At 37.4% G+C, this 15,522-nt stretch overlaps 1 long non-coding RNA gene across 1 annotated transcript in view; it reads left to right on the forward strand.

Annotated features, from left to right (window-relative positions):
• The window catches only part of LOC123613869 (uncharacterized), a 172,370-nt gene that overhangs the window by 123,860 nt on the left and 32,988 nt on the right, over positions 1 to 15,522 (forward strand). The window contains exon 5 of the long non-coding RNA XR_012511741.1: positions 1,652 to 1,712. This is a non-coding gene — a long non-coding RNA (uncharacterized LOC123613869). The remainder of the gene's footprint in view (positions 1 to 1,651; positions 1,713 to 15,522) is intronic.

Consider the following 15,522-nt stretch of genomic DNA (forward strand, 5'->3'; position numbering starts at 1 on the left):
TTTAAAATTTCTTTTTAAAGTGGATATTTTAAATGAGAAGAGCGTCCTGAGGGCTGACACTGTGCTGGGTTCTAGAGATAATATCCAGAGACAAATTTAGTTTGTTTCTACTCTTAAGTTTCTGATGATTTCCTAGATACTATTTTACTTTCAAATGACTTAAAAAGGAACAACAGCAAAAGTCCTGTGAGAGTCTGAATTTACAAACAGATAATGGCCAGACTGCACATAGACTAGATCTCTGACGCATGACCTCTACGACCAGCCCAGGAAACCAAACCACAGCTTCTGCAGCAATTGGCCCCAGACAGCTAGGACTTGCTCAATAAAGGCCAGCTTCCCGAATTTTTGTCACTACTTTCATAAATCTCAAGATCAACCAGAAAAAGCCAAATATGCTCCCCAAACTAATCACATAGGATGCCCAGCTTCTAGTTGGCCCACCTCCAGTTTCCCGATTTCAAAAACTTGCAAAGTATACCTGAAACGTTCGTTTTTTTTTTAATCAGAAAGCTTTCCCTGCCCCCTGCCTGCCTATCTCTTGAGTCTCTGCCAAACACAAGTGATGCTGGCTGACTTCCTTGCTATAGCAAGCTACAAATAAACAGCCTCAGAGTATTCTGTTTGGAAGTCTTCATTTTCACACTTGATCGATGCAGTAGTCTCTTTGCATCTACCTGATCCACCTACATTTGTCTTTAATTATAAAAAAATTTTTGTAGTTTCAATAAAAAAGAGGGAGGGTTTTTGTTTGAAACAATACGTCATGTTTAGAATCTGGCCGGACTGGCAGAGGTCAGAGGGGCTGGCGCCCTGAATGTCTGGCCACTTCCTAGGAGATTTGGGAAGCCCAGAGTCCCTTGTGCAAATTTCCTCTGCCCCAGGCTTTCCTCTAATGAACTAAAGGGAACACCCATCCTCAGATAAGGCAAGTAAATAGTCCATTGTTTGCTGTAAATTTAAGAGTATCTTAAGAGCTTTTATAGGTACTCTTATCTCCTTAATATTTCTGAGATGGCTTCTAGGCTTCAAGGGTGGGAAAAGTAAACACCAGGCGTTGTGCTTCCAAAAGGGTAAAGAAGGGAAAGTTAGGAGCTTTATTGGGAGGTAAGATGTCTCTAGGCTTGAGTATAGGCTAGGATGCTTCTAATGGCTGTGGGAATTCCCCAATGCTTCCAGCCTTAGTACTACTGAGTACAGCTGTCCCTTGGTATGGGGGAGGGGAGATTCGTTCCAGTGTCCTCCACAGCACCCTCAATACCAATATACCTGGATGCTGAAATCCCTTACATAAAATGGCATAGTATTTGCATATAACCTACACACATCCTCCTATATACTTAATTTTTTTATTTAATTTTTTTTAAACAGAAAAGGAATGCTCATTTTCATTAAGAAAAAGAGTAACAAGAAGAACTGAAAATGAACCAAAAATGCACATGTTCTATGAGCTTTCTAGGTGGCAGATGTTATGAAATTTTTCCCATTCACTTTAAATCATCTCTAGATTACTTATAATAACCAAGACAATGTAAATTCTGTATAAATAGTTGTAAATACTATGTAAATAGTTGTCAGTGTGTGGAAAATTCAAATGTTGCTTTTTGGAACTGTCTGGAATTTTATTTTTCAAATTTTTTTTTATATGCAGTTGGATCAATCTGTGCATGCAGGACCCGTGGATATGAAGGGCCAACTGTACTGCTTTTGGTGTAAGTAAACTCAAAGGGAGGAGTCAATTTCTAAATGGAAACTACTGTATAATTACCAAAGGAATCCAAGATATAAAGGTTCTAACAGATAGCAAGCCTCAGTGTAATTGCAACCCAGATAGTGATTATATTAGAGGCACATTTGGAATTTTCACAAGGCTTCCCAACTTCTGATAGGACCAGATAGCATTAGGGCAGTTCATATTGTAATTGCTTCCTCAGGAAACCAGATGGACAAGAGGCTGGAGGCACATGAGGGGTCCTTGTAACACACACATTATTTTCCCTTTAATCACTAATTGAGTATTAACTTTTAATGCTTTTTTGAACTTGCAGAGAGTGGTTCTTGTTAAACTCTGTAATTATTGTTTTTTTGTTGTTGTGTTATTGGGCTCCTTTGTCTTTAAATTTGGCCCTAATAATAGACTTTCTTTGTCATTACCAAGTATGACAGAATTTATGAGAAAATAATATGTTAACATTGGACCAAAGTCTTTTAGAATGTTAATACAGTCTAAGAGCTTTAGTTCTTAATGGTAGTGCCAATCAGATTCAAGACAAGCTCAGTTAGGGCCTACGGTGGACGACATGCCCTATGAGATGAGAGGCTGTGTGAAGGCTGCCTGATATTATACACATAATTACAAAGTTGTGCAGAATGATAAATAATGTCAGAGATGTAGGAGCCAACTGCTATGGCAACCCGAAGGATGAAGATACTACCATATAAGGATGAGAAATCTGATTCCATATTGGATCTGTTTCTTTTACTTTAATCTTTGTACTCTATTGCTTTTGCCACAAGTTAATCACTAAAGGGATGTTGCCTACAGCTTAAAGTCTACATTATGGTACATTTTGGGGAACCCTGCCTCCCATGGTTCTATTTTAGCATTAAGTTAAAATACCTTTGGTTAGCTCTCAGGAAACATCCTGACCAGGCCCATCTGTGAATGTCTACAGGAAAAAATTAATTAGCACATCCCCTCTGGAGTCTGGCTGGAACCAAGAAATATTTGCAACAACTTATTGCCTTTTTTATTTTACCTCTTCACCTACCCCTCTTTGTTCTATTAAAAACAAAACAAAAGAAAACAAAACACTAGCATCCAAACCCAGACAAGATGGTTCTTTGGGACACTAGTCCACCATCTTCTTGGTCTGCTGGCTTTCCAGATAAAGTTGCTATTCCTTATCTAAACAACATATCCCTCAATTTATCAGCCTGTCATGATGCAAGAAGTACAAACTTGGACTCCATTACTTCTGGTTGGGACAGCCTCTGGGAGCAAGGGTTTTGAAAGAGATGATACTTAAACTGAACCTGGTAGATTTTGAAAGACACTGACTTGATAGATTTTGAAAGACACTGACAGTGAGTAAGGATGTTGATAGTGGAAAGTATAGCAATGGGAAAGGAAGCTATAAATCAGTAAGAAGAATTTGACCCGAAGCAGAGAGATGGAATGGGCCTAAACAAATCTGGAAAAGAAACAGTTGTCAGCTGTCTAGGAAACCTAGACTGTAAGAAAAGGACTGTAAGGCCCAGGAGGTAGGTTGGGTTCTGATTATAGCTGGAAAAATCATGTTAAGATTTAGTATAATACTATAGGCATGGAGGAAGGTCACTGAAGATTTTTATGCAGGGAATTAACACAATCAGTTTGCATCTTAGAAATACCTTTTTGTATTTTAGGAAGATTATGCTTTATTCAGATTAGAATCATGATGGATATGCATAATAGATTTTGATAGATACGCAGTGATTTATGAGTAGTGATATGATGCAGTCATGAGAAAATGTGGTAAATAAGCAAAAATGCAAAGAACATTCAGGCCTTGGAGGTACACTAATTTTATTTATTTATTAAGAGATATCGTAAGATTATTTATAGTGCTTCATAACTTGTGCTTTTGAAAAAATAGAGGGATTTGAAATTAATCTTCTCTGGACTGCTGCATACACGGTTTTAAGAAAGAACAGCTTGGACCTTCTTGCTTTTATAAATTGTTCATTTTTCTGAAGCATTTATGAATCTTCACCATGTGAAGATGGGCTTTCGACACTCAGATTAGCCATTTTTCATTCCTTTTCACGTGCCCTGGAGATCTGAGTGAGAAATGGGGAGAAGATTCTCTTATGTGGGTAAAATAGAGAGAAAAATTATAGACTACTAATCAGCTCTAGTTGAATAATTTTTAAGTCAATGGTAAGAAAATGTGGTAAACGAAAGAAAGAGGCAATAAAATGTAAACGTTTTTTCATATAAACACCGATAATATCAGTTACCACAACACTGAGTTTCCCTGATTTCACAGGGCAGGTTGTGAAGACCCCCTGGGCAGGCCCACTGGCTTTTCTCATTGTTCAAACCTGATAACTGTTGAAGTGAGAAGGGGTCCCTGAATCACAGGAGTCTTACTGAGCGTTACCGAGTGGATCTGCTCTCAGGTTCAAGGTCCTAAGGAGATTATAAGTAAAGGCTTGAGGTGCTTGTAAATAAAATATATTGCCTGCTGTATCAGTAAGCAAAGGATGTTGCAGCCATCAAGCCACTACACCCCCTCCTACCCCTGAGGGGGAGCCCCTGAGGGGACTTAGGATGGGAAAGAGCAGGATACTGGCCCTAGGTAGCTAAGGTGCTTACCAAAGGAATGATTTCAATGAGCCTAGAGTCTTGTATCTTCCCATAAGTAGAAAAGCACTAAATTCCTTGAGATAGCTGGTTTTCTTTAATTAACTAATCTTTCGATGATCTGACTATCTGGTCTTTGTTGTAAAAAAAAAAAAAAAAAAAAAGCCTGTAAGTCCTGGCTCCTCCCTTGCCTCTTTGTAGCAGGTCCCTTAGAGCAATCTGAGAGGCTAACTCCCAGGCTTGAGTCCTCAGAAAGTCCACAAAATGAAACAGAATTCTCAATTTTAGATTGTGTATCTTTTTCAGTTGATATACTTTATTCAGGTTGCTAGAAGCCCTCTATTTACAAGGTGGTCGGAGTATCAGAATAGAACAAAACTTCAGAATGACTTATAAAATATTTATTTAAAATATCCCTGGCTGGAATGATCTGGAAATCTTATGATTCTGATGTTGGGTTCTCACAGACTCCTGAAGACCTTTCTTTGCTCCTCTTCAGGTAGCCAGGCTACCCTTTCTTCATACCCTTCCTCCCAGGGATTCAGCCACTTGCTCAGGGCCTACGCTGACTGCTGGATGTACTCCAGCTGCTAAACAGGGTTAGTCTGCCTCAGCTGTGCAAGTGGACCAGGAGCCCGGCAGTGATACAACTGCGTCAATTATATCTACCTTTACTCTCGCCTTTGCCCTTGAATCCATTTACTAATTATGGGCCACGTAGAAAGCAGTCTTGCTTTTGCATTTTTGATAGTCTCACATGGTGTAAAAAATTATTAATGGGAAATCTCTCTGCCTGCCACTCAATTTTGCTGTGAACCTAAAACTGCTCTAAAAAATAAAGTCTATTAAAAATGATTAACAAGATATCACATTTTTTTAATCATCTGTGATAAATAGTTTTCTTTTAATGACTTTGATGGAAATCATCCAGTAAATATCTACCACTCCTGGATGTATATATAACCATATCACCATCTGTCAGGGGCTGTCCTGGGAACCAGATTTTAGGATGAGCATTTGTCTCATGTGGTACATAAAAGACAAATGGGCCCTCTTCACAGATCAAGTATACCATTTAACAATGAATGGAATTTAGTTTTTTCTCTCTGTTAATGTGTAGAACAGCAAACCAAGAAAGTAGATGTATTTTTTTCTTCAACATATGAATGAAGAATTTCTTAAACTGCTTGGAAAATGCTAACAAACTGTTGGCAAGAAAGTTCCACTGGATCAGTCAGATCCTGTTGTTTCTAATTATATCATTGTAATTAACAATGACAAATATCTTTGAAGATCTGAAGTGCTTGCTATACTTAAACCCTGATAATGATAAATCAGAACATTATTCATATACTTTATCTAGTACAGCAAGTGGGACTGATGTACTGCAGCCAAAGATACCAGATGATTGCCTGATTTTAGGCTGGGTGAAAAGTTTTGGTGAAAGATAAATATGACTTAGAAGAGGAGCATGTGCTCTTGTTCTCTTTTTACTGCCTGCAGAAGAATAACTCAGATAATTATAAAATGTATAGACCTCATCAATTTCAATTCTACTTTTTAATCAAAGGACTCCAGCAGATATTGAAGGATATTCATCTGTTTTCTAACTTTAATGTGTGGTTTCATCAGAAACTTCATTGTGGTTCAACATGGAAATAAAGAATTAGATGATATATTCATTTCTAAATATAAAGGACTATTATGCCATGAATAGATTCTATACTATAAGATACCATAGAAGTTAGAAGCTGGAAAGATGAATTAGGTCATTTGGTTGCTCCCCGTACTGAGGACAGCATTGTTTGGTACAATATACTCTTCAGTGTTTTGCAATGTCAAAATATTCTAGAAGACTAAGTCCAAGCAAAAATATCTTGTAACCCTGGAGTTGTGAAGTAAATCAAAGTGACGGGAGATGCGATTACTTCCCAAAGCAAGGTCTATGCCAAGAAGTCTACTAATGCATGAAGGAGTCTTTGAGAAAAGCAATTGTTAGAAGAATAAGGACTATAAAATGCTGCCACAGGGGTATGGAGTTGGAGGAGGCAATGTCTAAATGACCTGGAGTCAAGAGAGACTCAGACATAAACTCAAGATGTAGAAGGTATCACCTCACAGTAGACACTGTCGCTCCTTTAGAGGTGATTAAAATGATTAGAAATTATACTGCAATGTGAGATGACTTCCGTAGCTATTGTGTGTGGGAGGAACAGGAGGAGCGAAGATTTCAAAAGGTTGAGAAAGAACAGCCAGGCCAGGTCATGTCCTCCCTGCCATGTAAGCAGCTTCTGACCAGCCACATTCTCCATGAAGCCCTACTGTGGGGAGTAGAGCGCTATTAACCTCTCAGTGTAGACCTGGATATGCAGAGCTACTCTCCCCAGTGCACTCCCTTCCCCTCCTTTCCTATTCCTGGTGAGGAGAAGAAAATAAAACACCTGTCAGGGATTCACATATGTCTTATAATCCATCTTCACAACAACCCTATAAAGTAGATTGGTTCCATTTAGCACATGGTAAAATTAGACAGTCACTGTTCTCTGATTCCAAGACTGTGCTCCTTCACCAAGTGCATCTAGGTGCCTTCTAACATTCTTTGATCATGAACTTTAAAGGAATGTATAGCAATGTCCACGTGGGAATTAGTTAATTATTATTTGTCTCTCTTGTCTGGAGCATCACAAATGTGCTTCCATATTTTAGATTACCTGCTTTATATATCGAGATACTCCAAGACTGTGGTCCACACTCTCTGTTTAACTTCTGTTTCACTGAAGGCACGTTCTCAGGGTCTTTTGTAGCATGGCTTCTTTTCCCTAACCTCTAACCTCTGGAGTAACTCAAAGGGAAATCCTAGGATTTCTTCTGATTTCTTTCTAAATTCTCTTCCTAGATTTTATCTATTTCCATAGCTTTATGTTTCATCTATAGAATTTAAATCCAGGATAAATCCCATATTTCTATCTGTAACCCAAAGCTTTCCCCTAAGCTTCAGACTCATGTATCCAGCTGCCTACTTGATATATCCATTTAGATATCTCACAAACATTTCACATGAACCCATCTGAAATAAACTCCTGACACTTCACTGCACCCAACTCCAGCATTTTCTTCCTGGAGTTGTCCCTGTATCAGTTAGTAGCACCACCATCCCACCCAGTTGCTGAAGCAAAAATGCTTGAGTTAAGATGTGTAGCCAGCCTCGTCCCATTTGTAGCCTTCATTCAGATTTTCCCTACCCTCCTGATGGTGGAGTTTAATTCAAAGATTCAGTAATAGTAAATTTCAGAAAATTTTTCTTGAACTTCTGGACACAGATTTTTCTTTTTCACCTGTCTGTACCCTGGCAAGGGGGCTGCCAAGAATGGAGTCAGTGCTAACAAAGCAAAGCTGTGAAATGGGGAGAGAGGAGCTGTTTGGCAGCTAAGAAACTTGTTTCCTGCTCACGTCACGTGAGGCACTAGACCAGGTCTGGCATGAATCTGACCCTACTTCTGGACTTTTTCAGTGACTTCAATTTATCAGACTTTTCAATAGTTCCACTAATTGTTTATATATTTCAATTGAGTTTTCCACTACTTGCAACCTAAAGCATATTAACACAGTTGTAAAGGTGAGCCTCAAGTTAAGAATGTCTGGGAAGGGGACCTAGAAGCTAGTTACATTAATGGAAAAACTAGTCTGAACATGTATCTGTGTGTGTAGAAATCCAGTATACAGCCAAGATGAAAAATTTAAAATCTGAGTAGAAAGGTGAACAATCCAATGAAACAGTTTTGAGACAATTAGCTTTCCATTTGGAAAATTATTTTTGGATTTTTACTCCTCACTGTTAGTAAAGATGCATCCAAATGGCTTAAATATCTAAATGTAAATACTAGACAGATTAATAAATGAATAAACTGACAAATAAATCTAAGAAGCATAGAAATATGTACATATTAATTGGGGTAGGAATGATTTTTTAAAACAAAAAACTAAAAACAAAGTTATAATGGAAGAACCATAGATAAAAGTGATAAATTTGATTCTTTAAATCAGAATTTCAAGCTTTTATGTGACAAAAGATATCCTAAAGCTATTAAAGAAAAAATAAATCAGGAGAAAATATTATCAAAGTAGATAATAGGCAAAAAAATTAATATTTAAAACATGTAAATAACTTCCACAAATATATAAGAAAAAGGCAACACAATAAAAAATGGTTAAAGAATTAAATATATAATTGAGATATATAGAATTACAAATTATCAATAAGACTATGTAAAGCTAGTCAAGTTTTCTAGGAATAAGGGAAACTGTTTAGACCAAAAATGAGATAGCACTTTTCACTTGTTAGGATGGCGTTAACTAACTCAATCAATCAATCAGTCAAAGTCTTGGCCAATACATAGGTAAATCTCTGCTGATAAAACTATAAATACGTTCTACTTTGTGATTAATTTGCTATTATCTAATTAAATCAAAATGCATATAGCATATGACTAGCACTTTACTTTTGGCAATTATTCTAGAGAAATACACATGACGTTTTCATGTGAACAAGTAATTACATATAAGGGTGTTTATTGCAGCCTGAACCTTAATAGAAAAACAAAAGAGAAATTTTATCAAAGTGGAAATGGCTGAACAATGTATGGTATACTTGTGTTGTAGAAGGCATTGCAGCAGTTAAAAGGAATAAGATACACATATATTTCTAGAAAGTTCTACTGTTACTAGAAGCACAACGCAATTTGCAGCATACTTTTTAATGAATATATAAAAAAGAAAGAGAACTCACCAAAATATGCCATATATGTAAATGTGTGAAAAGAAAAATAAATACTAGATTATACCAATGGCATGATATATACCAGAAAAATATAGACATAGAAAAAGTTCTGAAAGGATACACACCAAATTCTTATTTGTGGTTAACCCAGAAGAGAGACAGAGACTAGAGGTGGTAGTCAGAAGGGACTTGGTCTAATCTAGTGCATTTTAGTTTTTTTTTTTTTTAATTTGACCAGGAGAAAAGCTATTTCTGTATTTTCTATGGAATTAAAATGAATAACTTCTAAAAGAGTCTCTTTGCGGATCTTTTCTATACTTGAATCATATGGACTCAAACTGGAAAAGAGTCAGGAACCCGTTGCCAGAATAGACAAAATATTATGTAGTATCCTTTAAGTTTTGTCTTAAAATTATTCTTTCTGGTCCTGCTGTGTGCTGCACTTACTTGAGTGTTAGGGGAGCAAGTTTTGTCCCGTCAGAAGGTATAGCCCAGAGAGGAGCAGAATACAGAATTTCCAGGGATGACACTCATTTAGGAAAATAGTTTAGGGTCGTCTTCTTGTAGGGATGGGGCAGAGTGAGGCCAGTATTCTCAGACCAGCCTTTAGAAAGTATTTAATACCTTCCGTGCATAAACAGCTGAGACCCAAGAATCTAAAGGTCCTGGGACAGCATTACAGGAGAAAATAGACAAGTGTTTGATGACAGCCGAGTTCACTGGTGAAGAAGCCATTCCTTCCTTCAAGATATTGTTCATGGTCAGCTGTAACAGACTTAAAGATCATCACAGAGTGTGCATGGCATTTTCATGTTTTGCTCTACAAATCCCGATCCCCCTGTTCCCACTGTGGACCCTGAGAGTCCGTTCTCCCCACAGCACTCAAACTGATCAGTTAGGAATGCCACTCACTTAGCTCACTCCAGTGGCTTCTTCTCATGCTTGGAATGAAGTCCAAATCCCTCCCTTAGTCTCCAGGCACCACGTGATTCGGCACCAGACCCGCTCTCCAGCCTCCTGCCTGCACCTTCCCACTCACTCTACCTCAGCAGAATGGGACTCCTCGCTTTTCCTTAAACATGGGAGCACTTCTACTGTTCCTGAAAATCCTAAAATATTCTTCCCTTAGACATCCCCATCTCTACCTCATTCAGGTCTGTTTACCTCCCTTTCAGGAATGCTACCTCCTATGACGTTTGACTCCTTACGTTGCTATATTTTTCATCATGGCACTTTCCAGACCCAATGTTATAGTTCTTAAATGTCTTTCAGGAGCAGGAAATTTGTCTCTTTACTTCTGTACAGCTAAGTCTAGAATGGCGATTGTCTCTTTACTTCTGTACAATTAGGTCTAGAATAGAATAGTGTGGGTTTGTCACCAGTTGTGGGTTCTGGCCAGCAGAAGTCCCACTGAGGCGGAATGAATTACTCAAGACTCTGGGGAAAAGTCAAGAGAGCGAGAGGGAGTTGGGAGCCAACTCCATGAGCCTCTCAAATCTCTCATATTTATTGAGTACAGTCAAAGCAGGAATTTAGGGAAGGACAGGGTGGGATCACAATGAGTACAAAGGCTTTGTTTATTGTTGGTGTTTGACTCAAAGTCAGAAGACCCTTTTTGGTGAATCATAATTGTGTTGAGCCTTTCTGCTTATCAGGGCGGAACGTATAAGAATCAGCTGCTTAACAAGATTTTTCTTGGACTCAGGCGGCTGTGCCTGTCTTAGGTTGCCCCCTCAGGGGATCTTACCCGTCATTGGCTAACCAGCCTTCTCACCTCTGAGTCTGCAGCTTTTTACCATTCCAGCCCAAGGCTGTTTTGGGGATAGAAGACTAACAGCAAGCACGCCCAGCGTTTATAGCCTGGGACCTGGGTCATTGCTAAAACCTCAAGGCAGGTACTAAGCATGTTACAATTTGTTAGCCCAATCATGGGCTCCCACAGAATAGAACAGAATGTAAATTGGGCATTTAGTGAATGAATGAATTAGTAGACAAAGATCTGGAACTAAGAGACTAACTCAAGGTCACAGTCCGTGGAGCTAGAAGCATAATTTGAATTCTAATTTTCTTAACTCAAACCCAGTGTTCTTCCTGCTATATCAAAAATGTCACAATTATTTGTTTAAATGATTTTTTTCGTTATTAGGCTATTTAATAAGAGATTATAATATGAGTAATTTTTTCTTGGAAAAATAATATTGAGTATTACTAGTCTTAAACACCTGATTCTGACAGCTTCCTATGCCTGATGAAAACCTTTAGGGAAAGGAAGGGGGTGATTGAGTTGTTGGTGAGGGCATGGGAGAAACCCATAATCAGTGGGAGTGTCAAGATTTGAAATACAAAGCTGATATGTTTCCAAGTTACTGTGTTCCATTTGCAGGGCTCATATTCTGAATGTTCACAGAATGATGAGGTTGAAGAGATCTATAGCACATGAGTATTTGCATTCAAATGATTCTCGCATGTATCATTTTAGAACTGAAGCAGCGGGAACAATCTCTTCCGATGCTGCAGTGACCCAAAACTGCAGTAAGAAAGTAGCACTGCTGGAACATGCTGGCTGTCCCCTGGTGGCTGCTGGTTTTCAGACGTAGTGCATAGGAAGGGATCTTACCCTAAATGTCATAGACTTTCTCTGGTATTAGAAGTTATCAGCTTCTGGATTTATAATTCATCTGCAAAATAATTCAAACAATTCCCTAATATCTGGATTTTTACCATTAAAACCTGTCATTGGTCTTTGCCAACAACACTTAGACAAATAACTTGGTTCCTGAAAACAGTTGCTTGGCACTCTTGGCATGCGGTGTCCTGGCCTAAGTGTACCTTTCCTGACTATAACAGTGCGCTAAATACATCATCAAGCAATGCTCTGTGTATAAATCCAACCGTGCTTGTTCCAAGGGTAATCTCTCTCACTCCCTGGCTGATTTTTCTGTGGTAGATTTATTCCCTTTTTGGGAAAATGCATTTACCCCCTTTCCAAATATTTAGGTCAGTGAACACATTTCTGGAATTCAGAAGTCTGGAGCCTTTAAAATTTGGCAGATAAAAGATGATCTCTTTTGAGACTGTAGCTTAAATACAATGAGTTTTGCACATGCTAGTGGAATCAAAACGTTAGCTTACGTGTCCAGACTTATTTCAACATTCTGTATTACCATTTAAAGAGAGCAGTTTGTGTCAGATCTAAGAGGCAGATCTGACTAGTTACACTAGTTTATGACCAAGTCAAATGCATTTCTGCTCTTTAAATAATATACCTTATTGTATCATCACTTGAGAAAGTATGAAGACAGAAGGAAATATATTAAATGAGTTCACTGGCATATTATAATAAAATGCACTTGCAGTTAAATAATCTGTAAGAGAATATTTCCAGAACTCATCCTGAGAAAATTCAGTTACTCTTCCTCATACATATATATACACATTTCAAAGTTAAATATGTATTATAATTATCACAAAAAATCATTACATTTTATTCCAAATCTGCTAGGTGCCAGATACTCAAGTTGAGACTTAGAAATTTAAGCTACTTAGCTAGTAAGTGGGTTCCACCGTCTACCAACATGTATTACTCCAACGTGCAGAATAGCCAATATTTATTGAGTGTTTGCTAAGTATGAAGTACTCTACCAAGCTCTTAATCCTGAAAGCAACTGCATGTGGTAGGCACCGTTAGTATTACCACCCCAGCTTTATGATGAGTAGATCAAGACTTATAATGGGTGATGGTGCCAAAGGTTGGCAGCTAGACTGTTTTTCAGGGAGATGGGACACTAACTCGATGCTGTCAGCCACAGTTCCAAGGCTTTTTGAACCCCTTGTGTAGAGATCATTCTGTTTTCCTTCCAATGGTCAGGACAGCTGCAAAGGTTGAAATGGGGATTTAGGGAGTTGGTGGTGGATTGCAGGCCTAGAGAGACTTCCAGGCGGGCCTTCCTGTCCCATGGGCTCCCCCTGCTGCATCTTCCTGGAGTTACCCCTGATGCTGGCAGCCCAGGGAAGCTTCCTACTTGGAAGCTTTGAATGGTAATTCCTGGGAATTATCAATGTCATAGGAATGCCCGCTATCATACTTTATGAGGAAATTCTTCTCTCTGTTGCCATCTTTGGGGTCTGTGTAATTTATTTATGTGAACAAATAAATGCTTATGAAGTTGTGTGTTCTCTCCCTTTGTGTTCAGGAAGTGAAAATTGTATCTAGTTTTCTTTCCTCAAGATTCTACATTATTTTTACTTTATGTGTTGTCATCAGAGTCATGAGAGACAGTGCCAGTTGTCAATCCAATATCCTTTCTCTCCTTTCTTATGAACAGAATGCCAATCTTTAACAGACCATGGGGCCACTTCAAATAATGACAATTCCCAGGAAGCTTGAAACATCCAATTTAGATGTGTAAGAGTAAATGTGTTGTGAGAGACTTCCAAGGAGACCCTTAAAAGGGACTTTAAAAGCAGATTCATTTTGCTTTCTTCAATTTTTCTTTCTGCTCCCTGGAATGTGAGTGAACTGGTTGGAACTCCAGCATCCATTCTGGATCGTGAGGTCACCTTAACTCTGGAAGCAACACATCAAAAATGGTAAAGCAGAAAGACAGGAGAGTCTGGGTATCTGGTGACTTCTTGAAGCTACCACACAAATCCTGGAATTTTTAACCCTCATCTTCTTTTGCATGAGAAAATACACACTTGAGAATTTGAGTCTTTTTTTTTTTTTTTTTAGCATAGTTGATTACAATGTTGTGTTCTCTTCTGGTGTACAGCATAGTGAGTCAGTTAAACGTGTATTTTCTTTTTCATATTCTTTTTCATTACAGGTTATTTCAAGATATTGAATATAGTTCCCTGTGCTATACAGTAGGACTTTGTTGTTTATCTATTTCATATATAGTAGTTAGTACCGGTTGAGTCACTATTATTTTAGCATTACTGTTATTCCTAACCTATATAAGACCCTGTGTGAAATATAAAAAATTATGATTTTTTGAGGAAAGAGCCAAGTATAGTATGCTATACAAGGTTTGTTATAAATATTAAACTGTAGAGGCTAATTTGAGTATTTACCCAGTTTATACATCTAGTGAAAAACAGAGCCACAATTTAAATTCAAATCTATATAGTAATTAGATTCTACATTCTAATCTTTTCTCCTTTGCTGTACTTGCTACTTGTGGTAGTTTATTCATATCTCTGCAAACTTTCTGCCTTGGTTCAAATCCTGCCTCTGAATTTTCTGACCTTGGATCATTTAACTCTAAGACTCAGTGTCCTGTAAAACTAGGGACTGGTAAAACAAGACTATTAAGAGTGCTTATTTCATAGGATTCTTGGGAACTCAAATACATCAATTCATAAAAAACACTTGTCAAAGTAATTCACAATATAATCTTGTCAATAAATATTTTAATTGTATAACCATGATTTCTACATTATAGTAGCATTAATAATTTTTATGTCTGTCTTAACAGATTCTAAGTTCAGTGGCAGGAAATATTTTTTCATCTCTGTGCGTCCTGTAGATTTTGAACAATGCTTTGCAGTTGTTAAATGCTCTATAAATGTTAATTGAGTTTAACTTATTTGAAAAGTAGTACTTTTGGACAAACTTTGCTTGATGGTTTGTTTAAACTTTATTTCTATGGTTATTTAGGTGTATTTTATGGTCATTTTCATGATCCAGATGAATAGTTAAGTCTGAAGAATGCAGTTTGCCTGAGTGAAACAGAGGTCAATATCAGTCATTTCTTTAATCTTGAGGTCATTAGTTAATAGGATTTAACTATAAAAGCATTAATTTACAAAACTTTTTAAGAATCCAAAACTGTTGCATTGCTCACAGTAACCATTTTGAAATGCTTAGGCCAAATTCTATTTTAATTTGTATCATTGGCTTTTGAGAAATAAAGAAAAACTCTGTTATTTATATTTAACTATAAGATATAAGAAAATCACTGTTTTGTCCATGTGAAACAGTTTTAAAACTGACAAACTCGTCTATTTTACTCATAACTCAATTTTGATGCCAAAATACACCAAAATAGTTCTTTCTTCAAAAGCCTGTTCCATAATTGTATATATCATAAAACATAAATCACTCAGTAAAATTTGCATATTTATTTTTCTCTTCGATATATTTCAATAGAACAATCTTGGATTGGATGTGACATGCTTTTAAAAAAACTTGCAAGTAAAATTTAGTTCAGTGTCCCTAAGGATCTCACATTTTAGGGCAGAATCTTCCAGAGTTATCTTCTGTTATTTGTTAAAGAAACATTTGAACTTTGGATGAGGTGACATCTTTTAGCAAAGGAAAGTTCAATTCTGAGAGCATGAACTTGAATTCAAACCAGTTAAAACATAATTGAATTTACTTGGCAAGGAAGAAGTA

This window comes from Camelus bactrianus, chromosome 14 (genome assembly GCF_048773025.1).
Source record: "Camelus bactrianus isolate YW-2024 breed Bactrian camel chromosome 14, ASM4877302v1, whole genome shotgun sequence".
NCBI lineage: Eukaryota > Metazoa > Chordata > Mammalia > Artiodactyla > Camelidae > Camelus > Camelus bactrianus.